Raw genomic sequence first — 26909 nt, 5'->3', positions numbered from 1 at the left:
GGTATGTGATAGACGCATTTATGTGTCTAATGTGTCCTCAATGTTCCGTATTGTTAGTACTCGGTTTCGTACTTATTATGGTGTTGTATGTTTTTGTAGGGGAAATAAACATTCTTGGAAAAATCGGCTCGAAAAGTTACTCAGGGCACCCCCGGAGGACATTTGCTATACGGACCCTCACTTTGGATAAGGGGTAACCTAATTACTAAAGGGCACCCCATTTCTAGGAAGCTGCTAATCGAACCCCAGGACCGGATAGGGGCAACCCTTCTTCTTCATTTCAAATTCATTTTTTGGCGGGAAGAAGAGTTCACTCCTGACAGTTTTCTCAATCGGATTTTGGATGGGTTAGAGGTAGACTAAATCGCTGAAACTTCATGGGTGGACGTGATATAGCCTAAAAGGCATGGTATGGGCCTTTGGTTCGATCCAATTTGGCTGGATATTCCGCGAGAAGAAAACCGGCAGCACGTTATTGATGGAGTTATTCACGAGATTTGCATGAGTTGGAGAGAGTTCACACATGCTAGGAAGATTATAACAACCATTTGGACCGTGATAGAGATAAAGAAGGATATTTTGCAGTTGTATAACGCGTGCAGGATTAGAAAAGGGAAAGAATATTTTCCCGTGTCTGGCAGAGTTATTGAGAATTATCCTGGAGTTATTACAGCGATTCTTAGGCCCCGTGGAGTATAAAAAGAGTGTTCGGGGGTCAGAAAAGGGGGGTGGAGAGTTGGGGAAGAGAATAGAGAGCTACAGAGAAGAGATTGGACGATTTGCGGAGAATATTTTTCTGCTGCTGTAGAACACGAAGAACAGACTGCCAAAGAAAGTCGTAAAAAACTGTCGTTCATGTTAAGAGATAAGACTGTCTTCTGCGACAGTTACAGTTATTCTTTGTAACACTTAGGTTTGTAACAATTATAATTGTTACAAACCCGATTTTAATTGTTGTTCATCCCTTTTCATCCTTGTAAGCACCTTTTTGAGCAATGAAAAATTCCTTTGAGTGTGTTTTCACAATGAGAAGCTAAACCCCACCACCGGGACAACGGAGGAAGCAACTTTTCATGATTTTGGTAAATGAATTAATTCTTTTATTGACTTTTTGCATAGATTTAATTGCTTTATGATTTTTATTAATTACTTGTTATTTTGTTAGATGTCGCATGCTTAGTTTTAATTACTTCAGATGCATCATGCCTTTAACTTACAAATAATATTTTACGAAATCTATTTTTGGCAAAGAATTAGAGTCACAACTTCTTTTGTTTGAGCTATATTGTCTAGAGTTAATGACTGAACCACAACAATATGAAAAGTAGTGAAATCCCGAGTCCCGGTCTCTCTTCATCCTGTGACAAAATTTGAATGTATATTTTCTTATTTGTAGTATTTTTATTTTATTAAAACTTAACATCAATCTAACAAAGTCCGAGTGAACGACAACCTTATTTACCACTATCAAAATTCCATCAATTTTGGCGCCGCCGACGGGGATTTGTTTATAAATTTGTTTTTAGGTTTTTTTTATTTTATTTGTTCCTTTTTACGCCTTTTGGTATTTCTTGTTTGCTTTCAGATTTGGAACTGAACTAAAGAAAAGGGGAGAAAGTGCTGAAAACAAAAGCGAAGCCAAAGAAAAAAAGAAGGAGGAATCCAAAAGGAGTGAAGAAGAAAATTTTTGTATATAGATATTCTATTTTATTTTATTTTTTTTAGAAACTGTAATAAAGGTTTTTATTTTTGTAATCTTTTATTTTTGGACATTTTGTTTATTTTCGGACATTGAACTTTGGGACTTTTTTTTTTAAACCCTATGGAAGGATAGTTTTAAAAATAAACTGTGTGCAGAGAAGGACGATGATTACGATATCATCTAGGCCCCTCGGGTTCGTACACGACATTGGAGTTGTGGCTCGAGTCGACTTCAGCGGTTCATCCCCCGTCTGGAACGGGAGGTAAGAATTCTAAACACCCGCGAATCCCCTGTCAGCGGGTTTACTGGATGATTTTGTATGCCTATATGTTGAGGACCTGAAATCGGATTTAATTTTCTAGTAAAGGACAAGGCCTGGCCAAATCAAGATAAGGACTCGGATTTCATCACCGTTTCCTTCTTGCCCGCCTTAGGAAAACGTAACCTACGCGAACCTAAGCTTAAAATACTGACTAGAACGAGACCGATAGGGTAACGAGCTTAATAGGAAAGTCATTCGAAAAATATTGGTTACTCTTTTAAGCATACTTCGAAATTCATGATGGTTTCTGTGAGTTGAATGCGTGACTGCGCCGCCATGTAATGCGGTGAGGCCTTGGGTATCAAAGCTCCACACAGCTTCCCTCGCCTCTATTCAACTTACTTTGACTCGGATTGATTCCAGAGGGGTTTGCTTAAATTATAACGAATTCGCTTTCGAAGGATTAGAAGCTGGTCTAGAAACAATCTATGTGGAGCCATCATGCTTTTTGTTTGCTAGATAAATTAGGCTTGTTGTGGTCGAGTCAGCCTTCTTTGTGTTTGTTTAGAATTCCCTTGCAGTTAGGATGTCAAACTGGTATTATAATAGCCATCAAAATGAATATGTTATCCAACTGAACAATATGGGAATTACTCTTACCATAGTGTGAATAATGGTTGGGAACGCCAACCTTTGGAAGGATATGGGTCATAGCCTGGTGAGCCCAATTACTATCCACACATGCATCAGTCTTACGAGCAAGAAGATTATAGTACTAGTTCTTCGTCTCTAGAGGATACAATCAAACTATTGAAAAGTAGTCCTTTTTATGATCCCTCTATTCTTATTCCTCCTTTAGATGAGTCCCTCAGGAAGTTAGCTGAGTCGACGCGTAAGTTAGCTGAGATGAATAGTATAATTATAGACGAAAGAACTACAATAATGAATGAACCTTCTTTAGAAGACCACCTCAAGCGGATAGCTGAGACGAACGAAAGAATTGCTCGAAATTAGTTGAATTGCCAATATAGTGTATCCAATAATACCCTTGAGAATGAAGATAGTTATTTACATAATCAAGATAACGAGGTTAGAATTGGTGACACTACTTGTTTAGATGAGGTTCGATTATTTTCATGTTATAATAATGATGACTATGATGAGGATAGTATTGATGAAGAACATGAAATATGTAGGCATAGTAATAAGGAATTTGTTACTCCAATTGAGCTTTATAATGATAGTGTTTTTCTAGTTCAAATCCAAATAATTTTAATAATTATTCACCTATTCAAAAGGATGACTAGAGATACCACCGTTTTAGATGATGCAGTTCATGATCCTTTATCCTGCAGTGTGTTGGATAATCCATTATTTGATGTGCCTATCAGTGAATCAGAGGAAGTTATTATGATTAAAACCTTAGTTAATGAGCCTTTACTAGAAAATTCCGCTGATAATCCTTTATATGATTGTGATGATGGTTTAGAGGAAAGAGTTAACCCTGAGAATACTGTTTTAGAATCTAGCGATTTAGAAATACTAGTCTTAGAAGATGATAAACTCGTATAAATGAGTGAGGATGAACCGAACTTAGAAGAATCAATTGACCATTTCCAGGAATCTGATGATCTAGAAATTAGGGAAGTTGTGACTAGTCTTTATAGAGACACAGAAAACTCTAAGTTTGGGGGTGATTATCATTCTCCGTGTTCTTTAACTCTTAGAAAGTTCCCTCGTGTAGGACTTGACATTTATGCCTCAACCATCTTACAAGATTATCTTCATACATGTTTTACCGAACCTAATGATGTCCAGAAAGAAGCTCAGTTGTTAGAAACCCATCCTCTGGTTGATGTGGTTAACCCAGGCTATGATACCAAGATTGACTTTGTTTTCCCACCAAAAACTTTTCAACCAATTGTGGGAACATATGATTTTCAGATGTGTCGGTTATTAAGTTTTGAGACTAAACCTAATTACTTTAGGATATTAGGGTCGACACATTTTCTTAAGGAAGACCACCTCTTTAATTGTGGTCAGCTGTGTGAGTCAAATCTAATTGACTTAGAGGATCCCCAATTATTCAGGTTGTTGTTATGTGCTTCAAGTTCTTAGTTGAGTTTTTCCAGACTCTAATTCCTGAACCGGATCTTAGCTTTGAGGAAATCCAACCGATGAAATATTTTTATTTAGACCCTTTTATAGAGCCTGAACATGAACCACAACTAGATGTAGTTGTCTTACGCGAGGGTATGTTCGGTATCATCTTGGTCTGTTTCATTTTCCTCTTCTTGTGGGTAATACTTTTTGATCCAGATGACCCACAATTATTCCGTCTACTGCTATATGATTCTACGAGGTGACTAATTCTTCCAATGTCTGGCTGAAGACTTTAAACTTAGCACTTCTTGGGAGGTAACCCATGCTCATGCAACACGGTAATATCTTTCCTTAACTCTTTTGCTTCAAGTGGTAACAGTTCCTCCTTGTTCATGGTTTTAAATTTATCTTTAGAACATTGAGGACAATGTTAGATTTAAGTTTGGGGGTATGGGAGAAACATTTTAGTTGCAGTATAAATAAACTCCAGAGCCTAGAAATTTATGGCTATTAAGGATAGCACTAACCTATCTAAGTGGATGGAAACATCTTGGTTGTAGGAGTTGAGGAACCAATCTAATTAGATGGAAACATCTAAAGAGTCTATTCATAAAAGCACAGAGCTCAGGTGTTAGAATTAAAAAAAAAAACATGGTAGTTTCGCCATATCTCGTTGAATCCTAATCCTTCTGTTTTTATTTTTTAATTGATTTGGTGGGGCACACGATTCAAGTTGTTACGTTTGCTAGGGTGAAATAGGGTGATTGAGATACCAAAAAAATATTAATTAATTAAGACCAGACCATCAGACCAACAGGAATAAATTCAATAAAGTCGACCACTGGTGCCCTTGTATATGCCAGTTGTGTTGACCTAGAGTTAGGTTTATCGACGACTGGCCCCCTTGTATATGCCAGTTGTGTTGACATTAGTCAGACCGGTATCTCAGTCCCTTAGGATAGGTCCATCTTGGCAGAGGCCTTCAGACAGATATGGGAAGCACCGTTCACTTTAAACCATCTATATTTTCTCTTTATCCATCTTCTTAATCTTTCCATGTGATTGGTTGACTCCGGTTATGATGTACAAAAACTATCTGAGTAGAGCTCTGTCACTTTATATGAATTTTAGTATGCTTGAGTGCAAACTCGTGTACATCAATTGGAATTTCGCATCAGGGTACTTCCTCCTGTAGTCAATAGGTATGCAAACCAAGGAGATTCTTTAGTGCCTTCCAAGGTTCTTCATAGGTAGCTAGGGTCTGGAGTAAAGGTTTTGTGGGTACACCTCTGGTAAACCCTTCCGAGATTAACTCGGTTCTATTTTTTTAGTTTTGCTCGAGGATTAGCAAATAATAAGTTTGGGGGTATTTGATAGACGCATTTATGTGTCTAATGTGTCCTCAATGTTCCGTATTGTTAGTACTCGATTTCGTACTTATTATGGTGTTTTATGTGTTTGTAGGGGAAATAAACATTCTTGGAAAAATCGGCTCGAAAAGTTACTCAGGGCACCCCCGAAGGACATTTGCTATACGTACCCTCACTTTGGATAAGGGGTAACCTAATTACTAAGGGGCACCCCATTTCTAGGAAGCTGCTAATCGCACCCCAGGACCGGATAGGGGGAACCCTTCTTCTTCATTTCAAATTCACTTTTTGGAGGGAAGAAGAGTTCACTCCTGGCAGTTTTCTCGATCGGATTTTGGATGGGTTAGAGGTAGACTAAATCGCTGAAACTTCATGGGTGGACGTGATATAGCCTAAAAGGCTTGGTATGGGCCTTTGGTTCGATCCAATTTGGCTGGATATTCCGCGAGAAGAAAACCAGCAGCACGTTATTGATGGAGTTATTCACGAGATTTGTATGAGTTGGAGAGAGTTCGCACATGCTAGGAAGATTATAACAACCATTTGGACCGTGACAGAGATAAATAAGGATATTTTGCAGTTGTATAACGCGTGCAGGATTAGAAAAGGGAAAGAATATTTTCCCGTGTCTGGCAGAGTTATTGAGAATTATCCTGGAGTTATTACAACAATTCTTAGGCAATGTGGAGTATAAAAAGAGTGTTCGGGGGTAAGAAAAGGGGGATGGAGAGTTGGAGAAGAGAATAGAGAGCTACAGATAAGAGATTGGACGAGTTGCAGAGAATATTTTTCTGTTGCTGTAGAACACGAAGAACAAACTACCAAAGACAGTGGTAAAAAACTGTTGTTCATGTTAAGAGATAAGACTGTCTTCTGCGACAGTTACAGTTATTCTTTGTAACACTTCGGTTTTAACAATTATAATTGTTACAAACCCGGTTTTAATTGTTGTTCATCCCTTTTCATCCTTGTAAGCACCTTTTTGAGCAATGAAAAATTCCTTTGAGTGTGTTTTCACCATGAGAAGCTAAACCCCACCACCAGGACAACGGAGGAAGCAACTTTTCATGATTTTGGTAAATGAATTAATTCTTTTATTGAATTTTTGCATAGATTTAATTTCTTTATGATTTCTATCAATTACTTGTTATTTTGTTAGATGCTGCATGCTTAGTTTTAATTACTTCACATGTGTCATGCTTTTAGCTTACAAATAATATTTTACGAAATCTATTTTTGGCAAAGAACTAGAGTCACAACTTCTTTTGTTTGAGCTATATTGTCTAAGAGTTAATGACTGAACCACAACAATATGAAAAGTAGTGAAATCCCGAGTCCCGGTCTCTCTTCATCCTGTAACAAAATTTGTATATATATTTTCTTATTTGTAGTATTTTTATTTTATTAAAACTTAAAATCAATCCAACAAAGTCCGAGTGAACGACAACCTTATTTACCACTATCAAAATTCCATCAGTATGTGGAGACTTGAACTCATCTTGTAACTCAAAAGTCTATCTACTCTATCTCCTACTCTTGAGACAACAGTCATATAAGTATGATAGTTTTCATACATACACATTTGCTATTGCGAGCCGAGTTTACTCGCCTATATTTTTCTCGAAATACGTTTTGGTAAGCTTTTGCTTTAACCATCTTCATCTTTACCCGTGACGAAAGTCATGATCACGTTTCAATCTTGAAAATAGCTTTGATGACGATAATCGATTCTTTATGTCTGACGACTGTTATAACATTATAGAAGAATGTTTCAATGATTGAAATGTAGTGTTGAGAATATGTAACCACCTATGGATGTAAGCATTTAGTGTGTTCGCACATTTTTGTACAAATCTATGTGACGAAAACCAAGTGCGTGCATATGTGTGCATGCGGTATTGGTTAAGGAGACATGTTGGGTATGCGTACCCATACGCATACTTGCGGAAGTTCACGTCCGTGACATTATGCTGGGTTTGAAGTTTACGAACTCAAAAACCAGTCACCTTAGGTACGTGTACCCGTACGCGTACTGGCGGAATTTATTCACCCGAAAAAGTCTGCTGAGTTTGGAAACTAAAACCAACTCAAAATCCGGCAGCTAAGGTATGCATACCCGTGCGCGTACCCAAGCTGGTTATTTCTCAAATCGGTAGTTCATGGACTTAAAACAATAAAATATAAGGAATGCAATCCTTGCAAACCGTGGGTATATTGTTCATGAATTGATTCAAATGAATCAAACCGATTTAGTTTCAATTGTTTCTATGTATAAAGATCTAAGAAATTGAACAACTCTTGAACTAGTTCTTATGAGTCATTTGAACTAGTTATGAGAAAGATGAATACGGTTGATATGAAGCACTCATATGGCTAACCATTGGTCAACCATTTGTGAACCAACCAATGTACACGTTTAGGTACGGTTACTCAAACCTAAATGAATACATTTCATTTGTGTGTGACAAGCTAAGTTTCGATCTAACAGTTGAAAGATATTAGCTTGGATAAATCAGGTTTTTCATCTAACGGTGAATATTGAATTCTTTGTTACCATGGTAACTTGGATTGCAAACCATGATTTGAAAACTATATAAGGAGACGGCTAACAAATATGCAAAACTAATCCCCACACCTCTTGTGTGATACTAATTGGTTTGCTAGAGTCAATTCTCCTTTAATCGTAGGTTTCTTCTCGAGACCTGTCGATTAACGACTGAAAGACTTCATTGGGATTGTGAAGCCAGCCGAAATAACTTCACTTGTAGTTGAGCGATCTGATCTTTCCATTTTCTATCGTACGAGTTCAATTGGAATAATTCACTTGAGATTATATCTCCGATAGGGCAAGATAAAAAGAAATCACAAACATCTTCGTCTCATCGTTTGTGATTTCGCAATATCTAGTTTCACTACCATACAATTTAGATTATTGTGAGGTGATTGATAATACTAGGATGTTCTTCGGGAATATAAGTACGGTTTATCACTTGGTTCTTGTTCACCTTGATTTTTATCAAAAGACAGAACAAAACTTTTAGGTTTATCTGTGGGAGACAGATTTATTTATCTTTGTAGACTTTTCTGTGTGATACATATTTGTTTATTAAAGTCTTCGACTTTGGGTCGTAGCAACTCTTGGTTGTGGGTGAGATCAGCTATGGGAATCAAGTGCGTAGTATCCTGCTGGGATCAGAGACGTAAGGAGCGCAACTGTACCTTGAATCATTGTGAGATTGATTAGGGTTCAACTACAGTCCAGAACGAAGTTAGTTTGTAGTAGGCTAGTGTCTGTAGCGGCTTAATACAGTGGGGTGTTTAATCTGGACTAGGTCCCAGGGTTTTTCTACATTTGCGGTTTCCTCGTTGACAAAACTTCTGGTGTATGTGTTATTTCTATTCCGCATTATATTTTGTTATATAATTGAAATTTCACAGGTTGTGCGTTGTATCGATCAATAGCAAAATCCAACCTTTGGTTGTCGATTGGAAATTGATTGATCCTTGGACATTGGTCTTTGGTACCGTCGAAGTTTATCTCTCTTGTAGTATCCTGCTGGGATCAGATTGCTTGAGTAAGATTTAAATCAAGAGATAGATATATAAGAACTCTTTCATATACTTTTCAATTGATCGAGTCTAACTGTCTAGTTGATTCTCATAAAAGTATATTGGAGGTTGTCCATACAGATTGCTAATCAAAATATTGGGTGAGGTTGTTAGACCCCCGCATTCTCACTTTGGTTGGAAGCTTTATATGTGATATAATAAAATTTACTTTAGATATGAAAAAGATTACTTTAGTGAATTCATATAATATTGTTTATGAGTAAAAAAAATTTAAAAGAAAAAAAAACAGATATAATAACATAATTAAAAAAAAATTAGTAAAATAAAAGAGTTAAAAGTGAAAAATAAAAGAGAAAAATAGGTTTACAATGAAAACTTGAATATGGAAACTCAGTACCCATTTAAGAAGTCACGAAAAGTGAGTTTCTGTAAAGTAATTTTTCAAACGGATCGCTTATGTTAAGGGTGGATCAGATCTGCTAAACTTTTTTTCTTTTTGTAAGAAGCGAAATTTCCACGTTAAAGTCAAGCGAAGGACAATAGTAGTTGAATTTCACTACAATTAAGATATAACGAAGCGAAATCATCAACCATAGTGCTTGCCCTTAAGAAAATACAAAGGTCAAAATGAAGCTAGAAAGTTACATCAGCAAATTGCAACTAGCCGAGAAAACCCAAACAAAAACAACTCAAAAATTAAAAATTACTTGGATTCATCATCGGGTATCATCCATCGCCCTTTTGGATCGTTCGAGCACTATTGTCATCATTATATTGGCACATATGGAAACTGATGCCAGGTATCCTTTCAAGCCATATCCATCCAAATCCATCTATTGTAATAACTCAAATTCAACATTATCAATTATCCATCCTACCACTTAATGTCAGGTTTCCTTTTATTTTTTATTTTTTTTAATCGACAAAGAAAGATATATTGATCAAAAAACAAGTGGGTTAAAAAGAACTGAACCACTTTAAAAAAAATACAGAACAGAAAAAGAAAAAACAAAGATCCAGTAACAAGCTACTAGATCATCGACGTTGAGAAAACAAAAAAAAACTGACTAGGCTAGTTTACCATTGTCGATTGATAGTCCATGTTGTCGAAATCCTTAATCACCAAAGACCAAGTGAACAAGTAGTATTTAGCTTTCGCAAACACGCAAGCTATAGTGTTCTTTTTTCCATTGTAAACTCGAGAGTTTTTATCTTGCCAAACTGTCCCATAAAAACAGAATGGATAAAATTTCCAACTGAGATGCTTGCCTTAGCATTGAATCGTAAGATTGAAGAGCGGAGATGATGTCATTGAGTATTGTGTAAGACCAATTGAGCTTTTATTGAAAAAGTGGCCAAAGTTGTTGTGCAAAGAACAATGCAACATAGTATGACTAGCTGATTCAATCCTTGGCAAGAAACATCCATACCTCTTCTATGCGGCAGCTCTTTGGTAGGCGACCTATTATGACAAAAAGTTCACAAAACAAAAGAGATATTTTGATTGCAAAATTTTTAATTTCAGCTCTCTTGGAACTTTTATACTTTTTTTTTATGTCCTAGACTAGCGGTCCCTAGACTATATCCAAATTCCTTAAATTGGAGTGGATTTCAACAATTACAGGATTCGAACCCTTACCTCCGTAGTGAGAGGGAGCATGCCAACCACCACACTACTTGGTGTTTGGCAACACTTTTATGCTTAAGTTTCGTCATTCTGAATTGCAAAAGTTTTATTTTTAACTCTAACCTTAGATAGGCACTACGGTGCAATTAGTTTGGCCAATTCTTTAGATTGTTGGTGCCACCGTATAACATGCAACTTCAAATCCCAGGCATACAAAAACAATGTCAAAAAAATAAATTAGGAATTATCAGTAAGTACTATGCAATTTCAATTCTTTAGATTCTTTACCAGTAGTCTTAGTTAGTGGCAGGTCCACCCACTAAAGCCCAATAATCAGAGGTCCATAATTAAAAAAATAAAAAGAGAAGGGCCCGTGTTTTTATCAGCCGGTCCAGTACACGTGCGGGACATTTAAGGGGAGACTTTTAAATACCTAAACTACCCTTCCCTACTGGTACATATATAATCAGGCTATTTTAACGTTTTCATAATTCTTTTTCTCTTTCTCCGTTTCTTCTCAGATCCGAACTCTCTGCTGCTCGATTTCGAAATAGAGTTTTTGAATATTTTATTGTTATTTTCCCAGGTTTGTAATCTTTAAGTTTATGATTTTAGTTCTGTAATCCTTTTTCTTCATCTTTCTTTAAGTTTTTATTATTTCTGCTAATGTTTTGTTTGTTGTTTAAGTTTGAATCATGAAGATTGGATCGTTTGTCATGATCTATACAGTTTTTAGCTTATTTGAAATTTAGATTTGATTATACTTTTGTTTTTCGCTTCAAAATCATGCTTGTTTGTAGATTCAGATGTTATTATCCAGAGGTACATATGTCACATACTGATCGGAAGTGCTCTTTGTTGTGTTTGGTTCATAGTTTTGTCATCTTTTTTAATCTTATCCATCAGTACGTATGAGAAATACTGTAATATGTATATCGATTCTCTTATTTTTCATAGATCCGTCACTTATTCTTGTCATGCAGTTGATTTGTAGTTCATGAATCTTCAGTACATATGTCGCATAATGATAGGAAGTGCTCTTTGTTGTGTTTGATTCATAGTTTTGTCACTTTTTTTAGTCTTATCCGTCAGTACATATAAGAAATACTGTAATATCTGTTTTGATCCTCTTATTTTTCATAGATCTGTTACCTATTCTTGTCATGCAGTTGATTTGTAGTTCATGAATCTTCAGTACATATATCACATACTGATAGGAAGTGCTATTTGGTTGTGTTTTGTCTCCTTTTTTAGTCTTATCCGTCAGTACATATACGAAATACTGTAATATCTGTTTCGATCCTCCTATTTTTCATAGATCCGTCAACTATTCTTGGCATGTAATTGAGTTTTGCCACTTTTTTTTTGACATGCAGTTCAGTTTTTAGTTCATGAATCTGCAGTACGTATATGTCAAACTGATATAAACTTCTTATGATTCTGTTTTATTCAGAGTTTTGCCACTTTTTTTGGTTTGATCCATGAGTACGTATGTGAAATACTGAAATATGTACTTTGATTCGGTTATATTCATGGATTCATCACTTCTTTACATGCAATTGGGTTTTTAGTTTATGAATCCGCAGTACGTATATGACATACTAATAAAAATTTCTTTTGATTATGTTTTATTCATAATTTTGCCACTTTTTTTTTTAGTTTGATCCATGAGTACGTATGCGAAATACTGAAATAGATGGTAGCTTTGTTGTTGTGTTTTAATATTGTTATATTCTGGTCACATTTACAGGTTCATATGCCAAAGGGATACATACTTTATATGTAAGCAGTGCTGGAGATATATACTCAGATTTGTAAGTGGTGTAGCAGATATGTACTCAAAATTTTGTAAGCACTGTAGCACATATGTACTCAAATTTGTAATCAGTGTAGCAAATATATACTCAAATTTGTAAACAGTGTAGCAGATATGTACTCAAATTTGTGGTCATTTCCATGTTTTAATTAAATTTGGACCTCCAGATAAAATAAAATCCCGATTTGGTATAAACAGTGTAGCAGATATGTACTCAAATTTGTGGTCATTCCATATTTTAATTAAATTTGGACCTCCAGATAAAATAAAATCCCGATTTGGTAGAAGTATGTTATTTCACACGTATTTAAGAAGCAGGGTATATTAGTCATTTCCATGATTCAAAGAACTATGGACCCGTAAAATCCGGCTGGACCCTACTATAAATAACCTTATGGGTTTAGGACCAAAGAAGAAATTTTTTATTTCAAATCCTAGGCATACAAAAACTATGTCAATGACAAGTGCACATCTTCTTGATGTATGCGTGCATGTCAGTGCATTTGGGGACCGAAAGCCCAACAGTTACCATTTAAAAGAACGATTTTATAGGGACCATGGTTTTTTTTCGGGGGACGATGGTTCTATTTTTAGTAAGACATTTAGAAGTAAATCTAGGTCACCCCTTATCTAGATATTTATATTAATACCTAAACTACCCTCCTGATTAATTTGGGTAATGATTAGTGAAATGATTAAGTTAAAGATAATTAGGTAGATTAAAAAATCAGATGGGTTTTCTTAAAAAGAAGTAGAATTATTGAGTAAAGTTAGAGAAGATGAAGAAGAAAAACATGGAAAAAAAATTGAGTTCACTAAGCTTGAGTAATCAAGTGGTGATTCAATTGATCGCTCATCTGAATCATGTAACCGAACAAAACCGTAGAAAGAGTATTTGGGTACCCAGGTATGCTTCAAACTTAGATAATGTTGGTTGAATTGCTCCAAATTTTCAAAAAAATGTAAATTTTTGAAGTAGATTTGGCCTTGTTCGGTTACCTTATGTGAAGAACATGTAACCGAACACATCTGAAAGTGTAGTTCGATTACTCTTTCCAAACACGCGGGTTACCGAACTCGCTCGTTAATGGAGGTTTTTAGTCGTTCGGTTAACAGACATGTTACGGAAATTTGTTTATAGGATTACAAAGTAATGTTCGGTTTGCCCGCAATGTTACCGAACTTCAGGGTCTAGAAGTTCGGTTGGTTCGCAAACAATATCTAACCGAACTTTACGTGAACATAAGATTTTACCAAGTGTACATAGTTCGATTTGTTCGCAAACTTCATATCAACCAACTATCTAACCGAACTTTACATAAATTTTTTTTATACCAAGTGTAAGAAGTTCGGTTGGTTCGCAAACTTTTACCCAACAACATATCTAACTGAACTCAATATGAGAGTAAAGTTCGGTTAAAGTAAAAACTTAACAATTTTTGCGATCCAACCGAACTGAACTTGCAAATGCATATATAAAATTAGCCCATAGTTCGGTTATAAAGAAAACTTAACATTTTTGCGAACGAACTGAACTTTTGGACTTTTCATTATTTTCGTAAACTAAAGTTCGGTGATATCCTTATTTTGCAAAGGAACCGAACTTATGGACTTGTGTTGTTCTAATACAAGGAGTTCGGTTAAAAATATTTCTTGCGAATCAACCGAACTGTGAGTTCGATTAAGAAAACAATTAATTCGTGATAACCGAACTTTTTGCGATGAAACCGAACGTCTTGCGACGTAACCGAACTAAAAGTTCGGTCGAGACTTGTTTTTTGTGACGTAATCGAACGTTTCTCTGAAAAAAAAGAACCTCCATTAAACCTCTCTGCAACTTCCATTTTCAACTCATTTTGATGATTACTTCTCATTTTTTCAACCACAAAAATTACAAGTAATGGGTTTGTGAGAATATCTTTGTTAATGATTTAAATTAAGCTATATATAGAGGAGGTGGTGGTTGGTCGTGGTGGTAATCGGTGGTTGGTGGTGGTGATAATCGGAGATAGTGGTGGTGGTGGGAGGAGGTGGTTGGTGGTGGTAATAATCGGAGATGGTGGTGGTGGTAATCGGCGGTGGTGAGAGGTGGTGGTGGGAGGAGGTGGTTCGCGGTGGTGGTAATCGAATGTGGTGGTGGTATAGGTGGTTATTAGGTTAATTTAAAATTAAATTAGGTTAAGAATAGGTTAGTCATTTCAACGCTTTAGGACACCCCTTATAACTATAGGGAAGAAGGTGGCCTAATAAAACCATGGTCCCCTAAAAAAAACCATGGTTCATTTAAAACCCTAATTTTTTGCTTTAAAAGAGAAGCCGGAACTCCAAAGTTCACACCAAATTCACCGATTAGGTCGAGGCAGAGAAGCTAATTCCATCCAATTTAAATGTCGAAAATTTGGTTTAGGGATGCGCAACCCTAGTTTGCCAAAACCTTTATCCTGGGTTTCTACTTCTGTTACTCAGATATCTCAGATTTATCCCGTGGTTTCTCAGCAGCAGGAACAGAAGTGGGAATGGATGAGTTTATGAAAATCAAAAATGTCTCTGAGAAATCTGAGAAAGCAGGAATAAACTCAGGAGAAGCTAATTCCATCCAATTGAAAGGTTTTGGCAGTGATTTTGTCAACAAAGGTAATGAAAACTCTACTATTTCTGATTGGAATGCTCAATTTCTGATTAGAATGCAGTGATAGATTATTGGTTTCTTAGAAATCTTGTTTTGTTTGGTTCTTCCATACCTCTATTCTTACATATTTTACTCAGTGATATACTAATGATCTTCAATTTATTGAATGACGAGATTATTTTAGTGCATTGAGAGGTAGAATGAGAGTAACAAATCAAGAGAACGATAAATATATGTTATGGTTTTATTAGAAACTAGACTCATCATCGGAAGTTTGACACTATTAAGCATAACATTGCAAAATTTAGGAATACCGAATTTTCATTGTTATCAGTCATGTAATGGATGATTAAAGATGTAGAGTGAGCCACGGAATAGGCTACATTAAAGGTGTCGAGTGAGCCAAATCTCCAAAACCAAGAGCTTGGAAGGAGAAAAAGATTATCAACAAAAAAGAATCTTGATTTTTAGTTGAGAGACTTGGTATCACTATTTCCTATCTATTTTCGTTTTTCAGATGCTAGTTCTGCATTTTAGAATTTCTTATGCTGATCTTATGTGGTTTCATTCAAATGTTGTAGGTGGTTCGCCATTCTCAAGCGAAGTTTGATATCTTTCTTCAACATTGAGAAACAGCTGTTTCTGACGGTTCTGGCAAGGTACTCCTCACCTGGCTAACCATAGATAGGTCAAAGAGGTATCCCTGATTGAACTCTTTAGTATTTTCTTCTTGTTTCTGTAGCGGGCTTGGTAGTTGACTATTGTGTCTTACAGTTGTTCCATTTTGCAAATCATGCTCTCATTCCTTCCATATAGTCCTAATTTTAAAAATCAGTTTTGGACTAAGAATCACATAAACATCCCTGTACTCTTATTATGCCGGTTTCCGAAGGTTTATCGGAGGATAAATAGGCACAAAAACTAGCCTTGCGATGTTGGCTTGATCATGATTTTGACCAATATGAACTGTATGAGAAAAGCACCATGATTTTGTAAGACATCTCTGGATCAAAAATATGTGTGTAATCCTGTACTTGTCAAAGACTCCCTCAGACAAGAGCCCAACATTTTATTAATTCGTGTCCAAAGTACAGTTTTTTAGATCATAACAGATATAGAATGATCCAGTGTGAGTTCAATATCTTAATTCTGTTCAGAATTCATTCTTTGGGTTCTTGATGCATCTTGCTATATGGTTATGCAGTTCTCTGAGGCAGATCGAAAGTTCTGCACATGTTCTTAGTTGTTTAAATGTTTATATGATATAAGAAATTTGGTTCAGTTTATATGTTTATATGAGGGTTGTTAGACCTAGCAAAAAGGTAAAAAATATCATTTTCTGATTGTGCAACTAGAAGCTAATAATTCATGTTCTTTGGGGTATACTTTCATACTCTTAAATGGTTGTTTCCTTCTGTTTATATCTTTAGTCAAGGGGATTCATGATTCGTCTAAGTGATGTCACAGATCTTAGCTATGGATGAATGTCCAAATGAGGCTTTATGTCATAGTTACCCTGATAGATGAATCACATTGTATTTTTTGTTCTAGTTTATTGTGTGCTTTATATATAAAGGCAACTTTGCCGAGGTGATCAGGATAATATTGATTTCCTCTTTTTCCCTGTTGCCTATATTGATCTGGCTATGATTTGTTTTTTGGGGACAATGAAATACGTTTTTGTTGTTCAACATCTTTTCATAGTGAATATTTTAGCTGAGAAACTTGTGTTACTGTATTTTTCTACAAAGACTTTCACAACCGATGTATACTTTAGTACCTCATATTGTTTTTTCCCTTTCCGAAGGGGCAACTTTGCCGAGGTCATCAATATTTATTTGGTTTCCTCTTTTTCCCTGTTGCCTATACATATTGCTTGGCTATGCTGTGATATCTGGGGTCATTGTTGTTTTGGTCGTTGATCCTGGTGTTTTGTAGCCAAATATTCTTGTTAATATACACAAAAGTGTACTGGATGTGTTTATTATATCTTATGACGTTTTGGTAGAGGTGCAACTTTGCCGCGGTCATCAATATTCATTTGATCTCCTCTTTTTCCCTGTTGCCAATATTTTACTTGGCTATTCTATATGATTTTTGGGCAAACTTACTTTAGATAGTTTTTCTAGTCTTATTTTTTGCCAATATCTTTGTTTGTGAACACATACTAGTCCTGGTTGAGTTTCTGTGATCTGATGAGACACAGATAGGCGGGCAACTTTGCCGAGGCTATCAATTACATTTGGCTTCCTCTTTTTCCCTGTTGTCAATATTCTGGTTGGCTATGTTTTATTAGGTGAGCAATCTTGGCTTTGTTGGAATCAAGTATATTCTAACTCTTGAAAGAGATTGAATTTCAATAAGTTTTACCAGCCTTGCATCATTTGTTTTCAAGTGGTTGTGTGTCTTTTTTTCTGTCACCTTTCTTTGTTTGCATCCTAAGAGGTTTTGCTGGACATGATCTATCTAAATGATGAAAAATCTAAACTGCTACGGAGCATGCTCCAATTAAGCTTTTTTTTTTTTTTTTGTCATAGTTACACTGATAGAAGGTTATGTTTACCTCTCAATATTGTCAAAGATTGGTAGACTTTCACCTGTTCTTTTCTGGTTATGAACAATTCAAAGTTGTTTACCGAGGGAACGAGTTTTTGTATGACATGTATCAGGTTTAGTAAGGATCGTGCCCTAGTGATGATTACTTAACAGAAGCTATGGGTTTGACATCCAAGTGAGGCTATTTTGTCATAGTTACTCTGATGGGGCAAGTTGGTAATTAACATGGTTTTGCTAGTACAGAATGAACTCTTCATTTCCTTGATGTGTGAGTCTTGAACCTTGATAATTTTTTGTGGTCCTCCATGTTTGTTGCAATCTATTCTCGAATTTATATAGTGATTATTCATGTTCTGCCATTATCATGTTCCGCTTACGGATGTATCTTTTTAATGGAGAGTATGTGGTTGGAGAAGCCAAACTTGATGAAGAGTTTTGGGTAATTTTCAGTAATTTGAAATTCTGCTTTAAAATTGTTTTTTTCGAAATAGATTTTGAAGGTGGGTTTAATTTGGGTTGTTTTTTTGAGTAGGCATCAGCAGGTTGAAGCACAAGGACTTTATGAAGATCCATCACACAACCAGTTCGTAAAGCAATACGCCAAGCCGGTAAAACTACACTTACCACTACTGAAAATTAGTAAATGCATCACATGAGAATGAATGGTACAGCTGCTTATTGGCTTATTGTCACATGATAATATGAATGATAATATGACAATGTACGACAGGAAACTGTCCATGTGCATCATTGCTGCAAGAAAGGAAGGCGATAATGTGCTTATTTCCATGCTTAAAAATGTCATTGGAACACTGGATTTTCGTGGCAAGTACCCGTCACAGGGGGAGACTTATCCTGAGGTGCAATATACGTACTTGGGTTATTTTCTAATTTAATTTAGCAATTTGATGTTGAGAATCACCTAAGATTTGCCCTTGATTGCACAGGAACTTTCGAAGAACGAGGATCACAGAAATATGGCATAATCTCGAGCGTAACTGTAACCGAAATTGCACGTCAACAAGGTGTTTGAAGCAGCATGCTGAGGTTTGCAATTGAAACTGCAAAAGAAGATGGTAAGTCTATCCATCCCTCCGTTCTTTGACTGCTTAAGTTCTCTTCCAGTCATCTAAATTGCACGCTTAGGTGCAAGGAGGAAAACTAAGGCAACTGATTATCTTGAATTCGATATGACAGGAGGTGCAGGTATTCTTACATGTCCGTTGGGATAACAAACCAGCATTGGCACTGTACAGAAAGATGGGATTTGAGGTGATAATACTTTTATCTGTTTTTGATTCAGTTTCTGATGGTTAGTTGCTTTTGATCAATAACAATGAACTGGTCCTGACATGAAAAATTCTCCTTTCAGATACTTGCAGAGGCGACTCCTCATCTGGAAGTACAGAATCTGTAGTTACATTTTACTCATTCTTGAAAACTAACAAAGGTTTTGTCCGAAATGTAAAGTTCTGACGGTAGTATTCAGTGAGACCTAGCATAAGAAGAATGGTACATACGGAACCGTTCATTGTAAAGTCCATATAAACAAGTGTGACAAATTTTCAAATATAGGAATAGTTATCGGGGGAATAGTTATCGAGATTGTTAGTTACTCTCTGCATTCTATGCCGATAATGAGCTGTTTGAGTTGCTCATATCCAATTTGTCTGATATGTTTGGAAGCCTTGAGAGCCAGCAAAAGCAACCAGTTCTTAAGAGTTTGCAGTGGGGGCGCTCGGCGCCACCATTTTGTTATGGGGTGTGGGAATGGTAATGGTGAAATGTGATGCGACAGGATGATAGAGATAAAGCATGAAGGTGCTAGGTTGCTTCCGATGTCATTGTCAGCAACTACCAAGGGGCAATCATTTTGCTAAGATTAAGAATGCTGCTGCTAATCTTAGCAACGGAGAGAGACCCTCCTGTATTGTATGAGCATAAAATATTTTGAAGTGCTTGGAAGTTGGATCTTCTCATATGGGTCTGGAATTGCTACTACAAAGGTCATCTCTGAAGCCCAACTCCCATAAGAATTCTCAACTTCTCCCTCCCTCTCATTCTCATCCTTGATATTTCTCTGGCTCCAAAATGTATCCTTTGTACTTTTGTATAATACAAAAGCTATTTTCCGGACCGGGTGTTCAGCGGACGGGTGACATGTCACCCGCATCCAACCCACGGGTGATATGTCACCCACATCCAACCCTTGAAAATAGCCGGATTTAGAAATACACCCACGTCCAATCCACCAAATTGCGGATCGGATGCCCACCCGTTAAAATTCGGAATGGGCTGGATAAAATCCGCGGGGTGGATGTTTTTGCTCACCCCTACTACTTTGCTTCACAAAACGTTTTTGATTACCAGAAGTCATAAAATGATTTCTGCATACGCATCCAAACAGGCTACAACTAACAATTATTATATTTATACTATAGAGAATTAGACTTTAACACTTCCGATCATCAGCTGATCTATGTAGCAATCACCATCTATTTCAGTTCTCTCTGGGTGTAATCTTGATAGGTGTAAATGGTAAAAGTAAATTTTGAAAGATGTCACTTAGGTGTAAGATTAAATTTGCTAATTATTCTCAAATTGACCGATATATTGTGCAGTGTGGTCTGTCTGTGGCACCTATATGGATATGGCTGCCAAAATACACAATGAGTGTGTGAAGATAACAATCCATTCTTGTTATATCCGAATCTATTCCCACTTTATTTTTATTTTTTTCCATTTCCCTGCTTTCCTCTTTCCTGTTTCGGGAGCCCTAAAAGCCCCATTTCCAGAAGAATTTCTGTTTCTCGGGTTTCATGGATTACTTCAAGATTCTACCTACAGATATTACATTGAACATTTTAACCCGCTTACCTGCTGAATGTATTCTGGAGTGCAAATCAGTTTGCACAGGTTGGAATGATATTGTTTCTCATCATCCATCGTCCTACAAGATACACTTACATCGTCATAATGATTCTACTGGTGATGATTCTGGTAAGCTGAGTTTTCTTACTTGGACTAATGATGAGATTTTTTACTATCTTGAATCTAATGAGAATAATGAGTCAACAACACCTGTTGAGAGAATTAGGAGGATGAATTTTACCCCTCCATTTAAGAGTTTTTAGGTTTATTGGTTCATGCAAAGGTTTGATCTGTCTTGTTAATGAAAGATCTGTTTGTGTTTGTAACCCTATGACAAGAGAATAAGTTATTCTTCCAGAAATTATTATGGATAATATGGGTTTATGTTGGATCATCGGTTTCTGCTATGTTTCTTCAACCAATGAGTACAAAGTTTTAAGAGTATATTCGGTCCCTTTGGAAAGTGCACATATACACTCTAGGCTCTGGAAGTGGATGGAGAAAACTTGATGAGTTCAATTATACATACTGCGTCTCTTGTTTACACTGTACCTATGCCAATGAAGCTGTTTACTGGATGGATCATAAATTAAAAATGATCTGCAGCTTCGATTTCGTTGAGGAAAAAATTCGTGAACATCTTTCACCACCTCCTTTGCCACGAGAGAGTGATTGGTTTCTCTGTCACATAGGGGTTTTGGATGGGTTTCTGTATTTTACTAGTAATGTTGAAGATGACAAACTTCATGACTTATGGCTATTAAAAACGAAGGATGATGATCATGGCATCAAAGGGGGTTGGAGTCAAGAGTTTAAGATTGACAAAAGCAGATTATTAGCAGTTGTGAAGAGTTACGGTGCTTTTAACTTACACTGGTACCATCTGGACAGTTATGACACAAAAGCTTCAGAATCAAAAAGGCTTGTGGAACTCAAGAATAGGAGATGTTTAGTTATCCCTCACAAGAACAGCTTGGTTTCATTGAAAGAATTAGGGGAACAAGATACAGAAACAATGGAGTCAGTTGAAGGAGACAGAGAGCCTTGATCAGTATCTCAAGCAAATATAGAGGATGGGAACCCTGAATGCATACTTATAAACTGGTAATGTTTGTTGAGTTTTCTAGTATTGACTTTTGAGATTTTCGTTTTGAAATTGGATAACTAGTAACCTTTCTGTGAACCTAATGCTATCACTCTATCAGCACTGTCTTTGTGAGCTGTGTACTGTATAAGTTACTTTTATTGTATCTTTATATCATCAGTCCAACTTTATATTAGTGTTTTTATCTGTATTGCAGTATTGGGTTAAGGTGTATTTCTTTGTTGATTGTGCATTTTCTTAGTGACTCGTCCTTAATCAGTGAAAGATGTGATGTCTACATTAGTGACTTACTTTGTTTATCAAAATATGGGATGGGAGTCCAATAAATGTGTGCAGGCAAAATCAAGGAAATTGCAGCTTTGCCAGTAGTAGGGAATGCTTCTTACATTATCTAGTTGGTAATTTTAGGGATCCATATTTTCTTCTAGTGTTATGATACTGATTTTGTTAGTGTTGCAGTTACTTGTATCAATTTTTAGAATTTGGTAGCTTGAGTATGAAATGCACTGTCAGTTTGTCTTCGTCCATCAATAAATTTCACAACAGTTGAGTTAAGTAGGCAGGGATCTCTGTAGTGATTATTATATGATTTACGTTTCCATTCTGTCGTTCACCACAACCAGCCTACTTGGTTTGTCGTAAAATGATCATGATTCTACGTTTCTTTATCCGTGGGGAGGATCATTTTAGCAAGGTAGTGGGATTTTATTTTGGGTCACTGTGGATAGAACTTAGAACACATTGGTGCAAGTCAAAGCACTTGACCGTTCTATGGAAATCCAATGAGCTATGCTTCATTCTCCTAGTTCCAACTTTGTCTTCCCTGCAAATTCCATGACCTTTTGAGAATACTGCAGAAGTTGCTTCATGTCTTTAATTGCCGTGGCTAGATAATTTTTCTGATATGTATGGAAGCCCTAAGGGCGTACGAATGCCAACATTTTTCTTAATGCATATGCTGACTTCAAATTACTGAATGAATGAGTGAAATAGCTTAAATTTTTTGTGGAATCCATGAAATCAATATACGGTGAAAACTATCAGCTTTCAGTAAATTTCTCTCCCATAATAATGAGAATTTTATGAAACTCCGCTAAGAAGTAGCCTGAATTCTGACATAATAATAAGAATTTTATATGAAAAGGTTGCAGCATTTGTAGCACCTTGCTTTGTTCTGCTCTTACATGAGTGAGTGATGATTGACTAGACAGATAGTTAGTCGATGAGGTTTAGCATTTGCAATAGCTTAAGGTATTTTGTTCTTCCAGTTGCAGTCAACATCATTCCACCTCTATCCCACCCTGCAAAAAAGGTTTTAAAAAATTAAAATCTTCATAAACTGTTTTGAAGTCTGGTGAGTCCCATAATGTGATCAATGAAGATTTATTGACCTTCAATTACATGGAAACTGATATGTTGAAGCTCAAAACTACAGTTGCATTGAAATCCTGGTTCTAGATAGCAAATTTTATAATATTCGGTTACTTTGAGCAAAGGAAAACTTGCTTATTGCACCAAAAGGTTCCAAGCTCACAGTTCAAATTGTAGAGTCAACTGTACTTTTTTTCTCCAATACCTGTCATTTGAGAGTTACCAGACTCGCTTGCAGATTGTGGAGTTGTGGTAGAGGAGCTTTGGTAATTGGTATGTAGCATCACTATTTCCGTAACTATTTTCTTCAGATGCTAGTTCTGCATTTTAGGATTTTTTATGCTGATGTTATATGGTTTCCTCTCAAGTGTTGTAGGTGGAAAGTTCGACTTCGCCATTCTTAAGCGGAGTTTGGTATCTTTCTTCAACATTGAGAAACAGCTGTTTCTGACAATATACTGGCAAGGACGAGCTGCCAAGGTACTCCTCACCTGGCTAACCAGAGATAGGTCAAAGAGGTAACCCTGATTGAACTCTTTTGGTTGTATTTTCTTCTTGTTTCTGTAGCGGGCTTGGTAGTTGACTATTGTGTCTTGCAATCATTACCTTTTGCAAGTCATGCTCTCATTCCTTTTCGATATAGTCCGAAGTTTAAAAAATCAGTTTTGGACTAAAAATTACATAAACATCATGTACTCTTATTATGCCGGGTACCAATGGTTTATCCCAGGATAATTAGGCACAAAAACTAGCCTTGCAGTGTTGGCTTGAAGCTGTAAGTTCAAGGAACATGATCAATATAAACTATTTGAGCAAATCACTATGATTTTCTATGTCGTGACTACGTAAGACATCTTTGGATCAAAAATATACCTGTAATCTTGTACTTGTCAAACACTCCCTTAGACAAGAGCCCAACTATTTATTAATCCGTGTCAAAAGTACAGTTTTTGGATCATAACAGCTATAGAATGATCTAGTGTGAGTTCATTATCTTAATTCTGTTCGGAATTCATTCTTTGGTTCAGTACTATTTGTATTTCTCTGAGGCGGATCGAATGTTCTGTACTTGTTCTTAGTTGTTTAATTGTTTATATAATATAGGAAATTCGGTCCAGTCTTATTTGCATTGCCTAGAGACAATGAAGAAGAACCGATGGTTCAAGAACATGAAGAACATCTTGGTGCTTCGATTTCGTCAGATAATGGAGCGTAGGTGGTTGGAGAAGCCAAACTTGAGGAAGAGTTTTGGGTGATTTTACAGTAATTTGAAATTCTGCTTTGAATTTGTTTTTTCGAATTAGATTTTGAAGGTGGGTTTAATATGAGTTATTTTCTGAGTAGTCATCAGCATGATTGAAAGCAGAAGGACTTTATGAAATTGCATCACACGACTAGTTCGTAAAGGAATACGTCGAGCAGGTAATACTACACTTACACTACCGAAAATTAGTAAATGCATCACATGAGAATGGTACAGCTGCTTGTTGGCTTACTGTCCATGCTGAAGTTTAATGTGATTATAAGGCGATGTGTACGATGCGTGATTTTGAACCGTTCATGTGCATTATTGCTGTAAGAAAGGAAGGCGAGATATGCTTATCTCCATGCTTAAAAAATGTCATAAGATCTCTGAATTTTCGTGTCAAGTACCTGTTACTGGGGAGACTTATCCCGGGGTGCATTATACATACTTGGATAATTTTCTAATTTAAGTTGGCAATTTGATGTGAAGAATCACCTAAGATTTGAATCCATTGATTGCCCAGGAACTTCGGATGCCTGTGAATGTGTTTAGCACCTTCAAAAAAGAGGATCACAGAATTATGGCATAATCTCGAACGTAACTGTAACCGAATTGGCACGTTGACAAGGTGTTGGAAGCAGCATTCTTAAGTTTGCAATTGAAACTGCAAAAGAAGATGGTAAGACTATCCATCCCTCCGTCCTATGGCTGCTTAAGTTCTCTTCCAGTCATTCAAATTGCACGCTTAGCTGCTAGGAGGAAAGCTAATGCAACCGGTTATCTTGAATTTGATATGACGGGAGGTATAATGCAGGTATTCTTAATGTCGGTCGGGATAACAAAACAAGAACTGGCACTGTACAGAAAGATGGGGTTCGAGGTAATAATACTTTGATCTGTTTTTTATTCAGTTTCTGATGGTTAGTTACCTTTGATCAATAACAATCAGCTGGTCCTGACATATAATTGATAATTCTGTATCCTAGATTAACATTCGATGTTTGATCCAGAAATTAGTATCTTTGTTGATGATGCCTGAAAAACGGCCACCAAATCTGAGCAGTAGCGGGATAAGCTAAAAACTCACAAACATGCACCTAGTTGGTTAACCTAGATTGTAAACCATCACGGATATGGCAAGGTTATGGTGCATCCCAACGTTGGGTTCGTTGATGCGAAAATAAAATGCACATATATAAATCACCACCAATGGCTGAGAAATATGTTGTTGCCAATTGTGCGTCAGTAACTCCAAAATCATTATAAAAATGCCATGCATACCATACTTTCTCATCAACCAAAAAAATGTCACTCCCTGAGAAAAAAATGCCATGAGAAACAAACTTTTTCATCAACCAAAAAAAATGTCGAGAAGTTGAGCAGGGGCGGAGCCAAGAATCATGGGAAGGGGTGTAAAATTTTGCTATAGGTGCAATCAAAAATTTTAGGGAAAAATGAGGCTTGTTTGGAAAAAAAAGAACGATTTTTTGGGACCATGGTTTTTTTTTGGGACCATGGTCTTATTAGGCCACTTTCCCTATAGTTATAAAGGGTGTCCTAAAATATGGAAATGAATAACCTATCCTTAACCTAACTTAATTTAAAACTAACCTAATAATCACACACATATATATATAAATAACCACCACCTCCCATCGCCGCCGCCACCACTACCGACCATCACCTACCATCTCCGACTACCACCAACAACCACCACCACCTCTCTCTCTATATATATATATCGTTTTTGGTTGAAAAAATGAGAAGTAATCACCAAAATGAGTTGAAAATGGAAGTTGTAGAGAGAAGTTTGGTTAGGAATTATGTGAAAAACTTTGTCGAACTAACCGAACTCAACTTTAATGGAGGTTTTTCTTTTTTCAGAGAAAAGTTCGGTTTCGTCGCAAAAAGTTCGGTTACGTCGGAAAAAGTTCGGTTTCGTCGCAAAAATGTCCCAACCGAACTTCGAGTTCGGTTACATCGCAAAAATGTCCCAAACGAACTTTGAGTTCGGTTACGTCGCAAAAAAAAGGTTCGATTTCGTCGCAAAAAAAATGTCCCAAAAAGAAAACGAACTTTGAGTTCGGTTACGTCGCAAAAAGTTCGGTTACGTCTCGAAAAAATGTCTCAACCGAACTTTGGGTTCGGTTACGTCGCAAAAAATGTCCCAACCGAACTACATTTGCAGAAACAAAAACTCCATTAAAGCTTTAGTTCGGTTGCCTGTGATTTTGGATTTATTAACGGACTACATTTGCAGAAAGTTCGGTTACATGTTCTTCATATAGTATAACCGAACTTTGTTGGCTTGGTTGAAATTTTTTGTTACAATTTTCATTTTGACGATATTTTAGGCCATTTATAACAACATTCACTAAGTTACAAGCATATTTCGGTACCGAGAGAATGTTTTTTCTCCATATTTACCCATCTCAAAATAATCTTCTTCTTCTTCTTCTTCTATTACTTTGGTCACTCAATAATTCTATTTCTTTTAAATACAATCATCTATTAATTTAACCTTAATTAATGATTAATCACATTAACTAATCATTATACAAAAATAATCAGGAGGATAATTTTGGTATTAATATAAATATTGAGATAAGGGGTGACCTATATTTACTTCTAATGTCTTACCCAAAATAAAATAATGATCCCAAAAAAAGGCTGGTCCCCGA

At 36.3% G+C, this 26909-nt stretch overlaps 2 long non-coding RNA genes across 3 annotated transcripts; both read left to right on the top strand.

Annotated features, from left to right (window-relative positions):
* Positions 1–14780: 14780 nt before the first annotated feature.
* On the top strand, positions 14781–19354 carry LOC113300371. Its single transcript, XR_003335769.1, has 7 exons — positions 14781–15084; positions 15661–18074; positions 18168–18243; positions 18366–18495; positions 18583–18711; positions 18833–18907; positions 19008–19354. It is a non-coding gene; the product is annotated as an uncharacterized LOC113300371 (long non-coding RNA).
* Positions 19355–22978: 3624 nt separating this feature from the next.
* Positions 22979–25255, top strand: LOC113293790. Of its 2 annotated transcripts, none has more exons than XR_003332571.1 (5): positions 22979–23255; positions 23359–23500; positions 24087–24404; positions 24752–24907; positions 25043–25255. It is a non-coding gene; the product is annotated as an uncharacterized LOC113293790 (long non-coding RNA). The 2 variants fall into 2 exon arrangements; XR_003332570.1 differs by having other exon boundaries at positions 23351–23500.
* The last annotated feature ends 1654 nt before the right edge of the window (positions 25256–26909 follow it).

Source organism: Papaver somniferum, chromosome 7 (assembly GCF_003573695.1).
Source record: "Papaver somniferum cultivar HN1 chromosome 7, ASM357369v1, whole genome shotgun sequence".
Lineage (NCBI taxonomy): Eukaryota > Viridiplantae > Streptophyta > Magnoliopsida > Ranunculales > Papaveraceae > Papaver > Papaver somniferum.
Note: the sequence above shows the minus strand (reverse complement) of the source record. Positions and strands in the feature narration are given on the sequence as shown.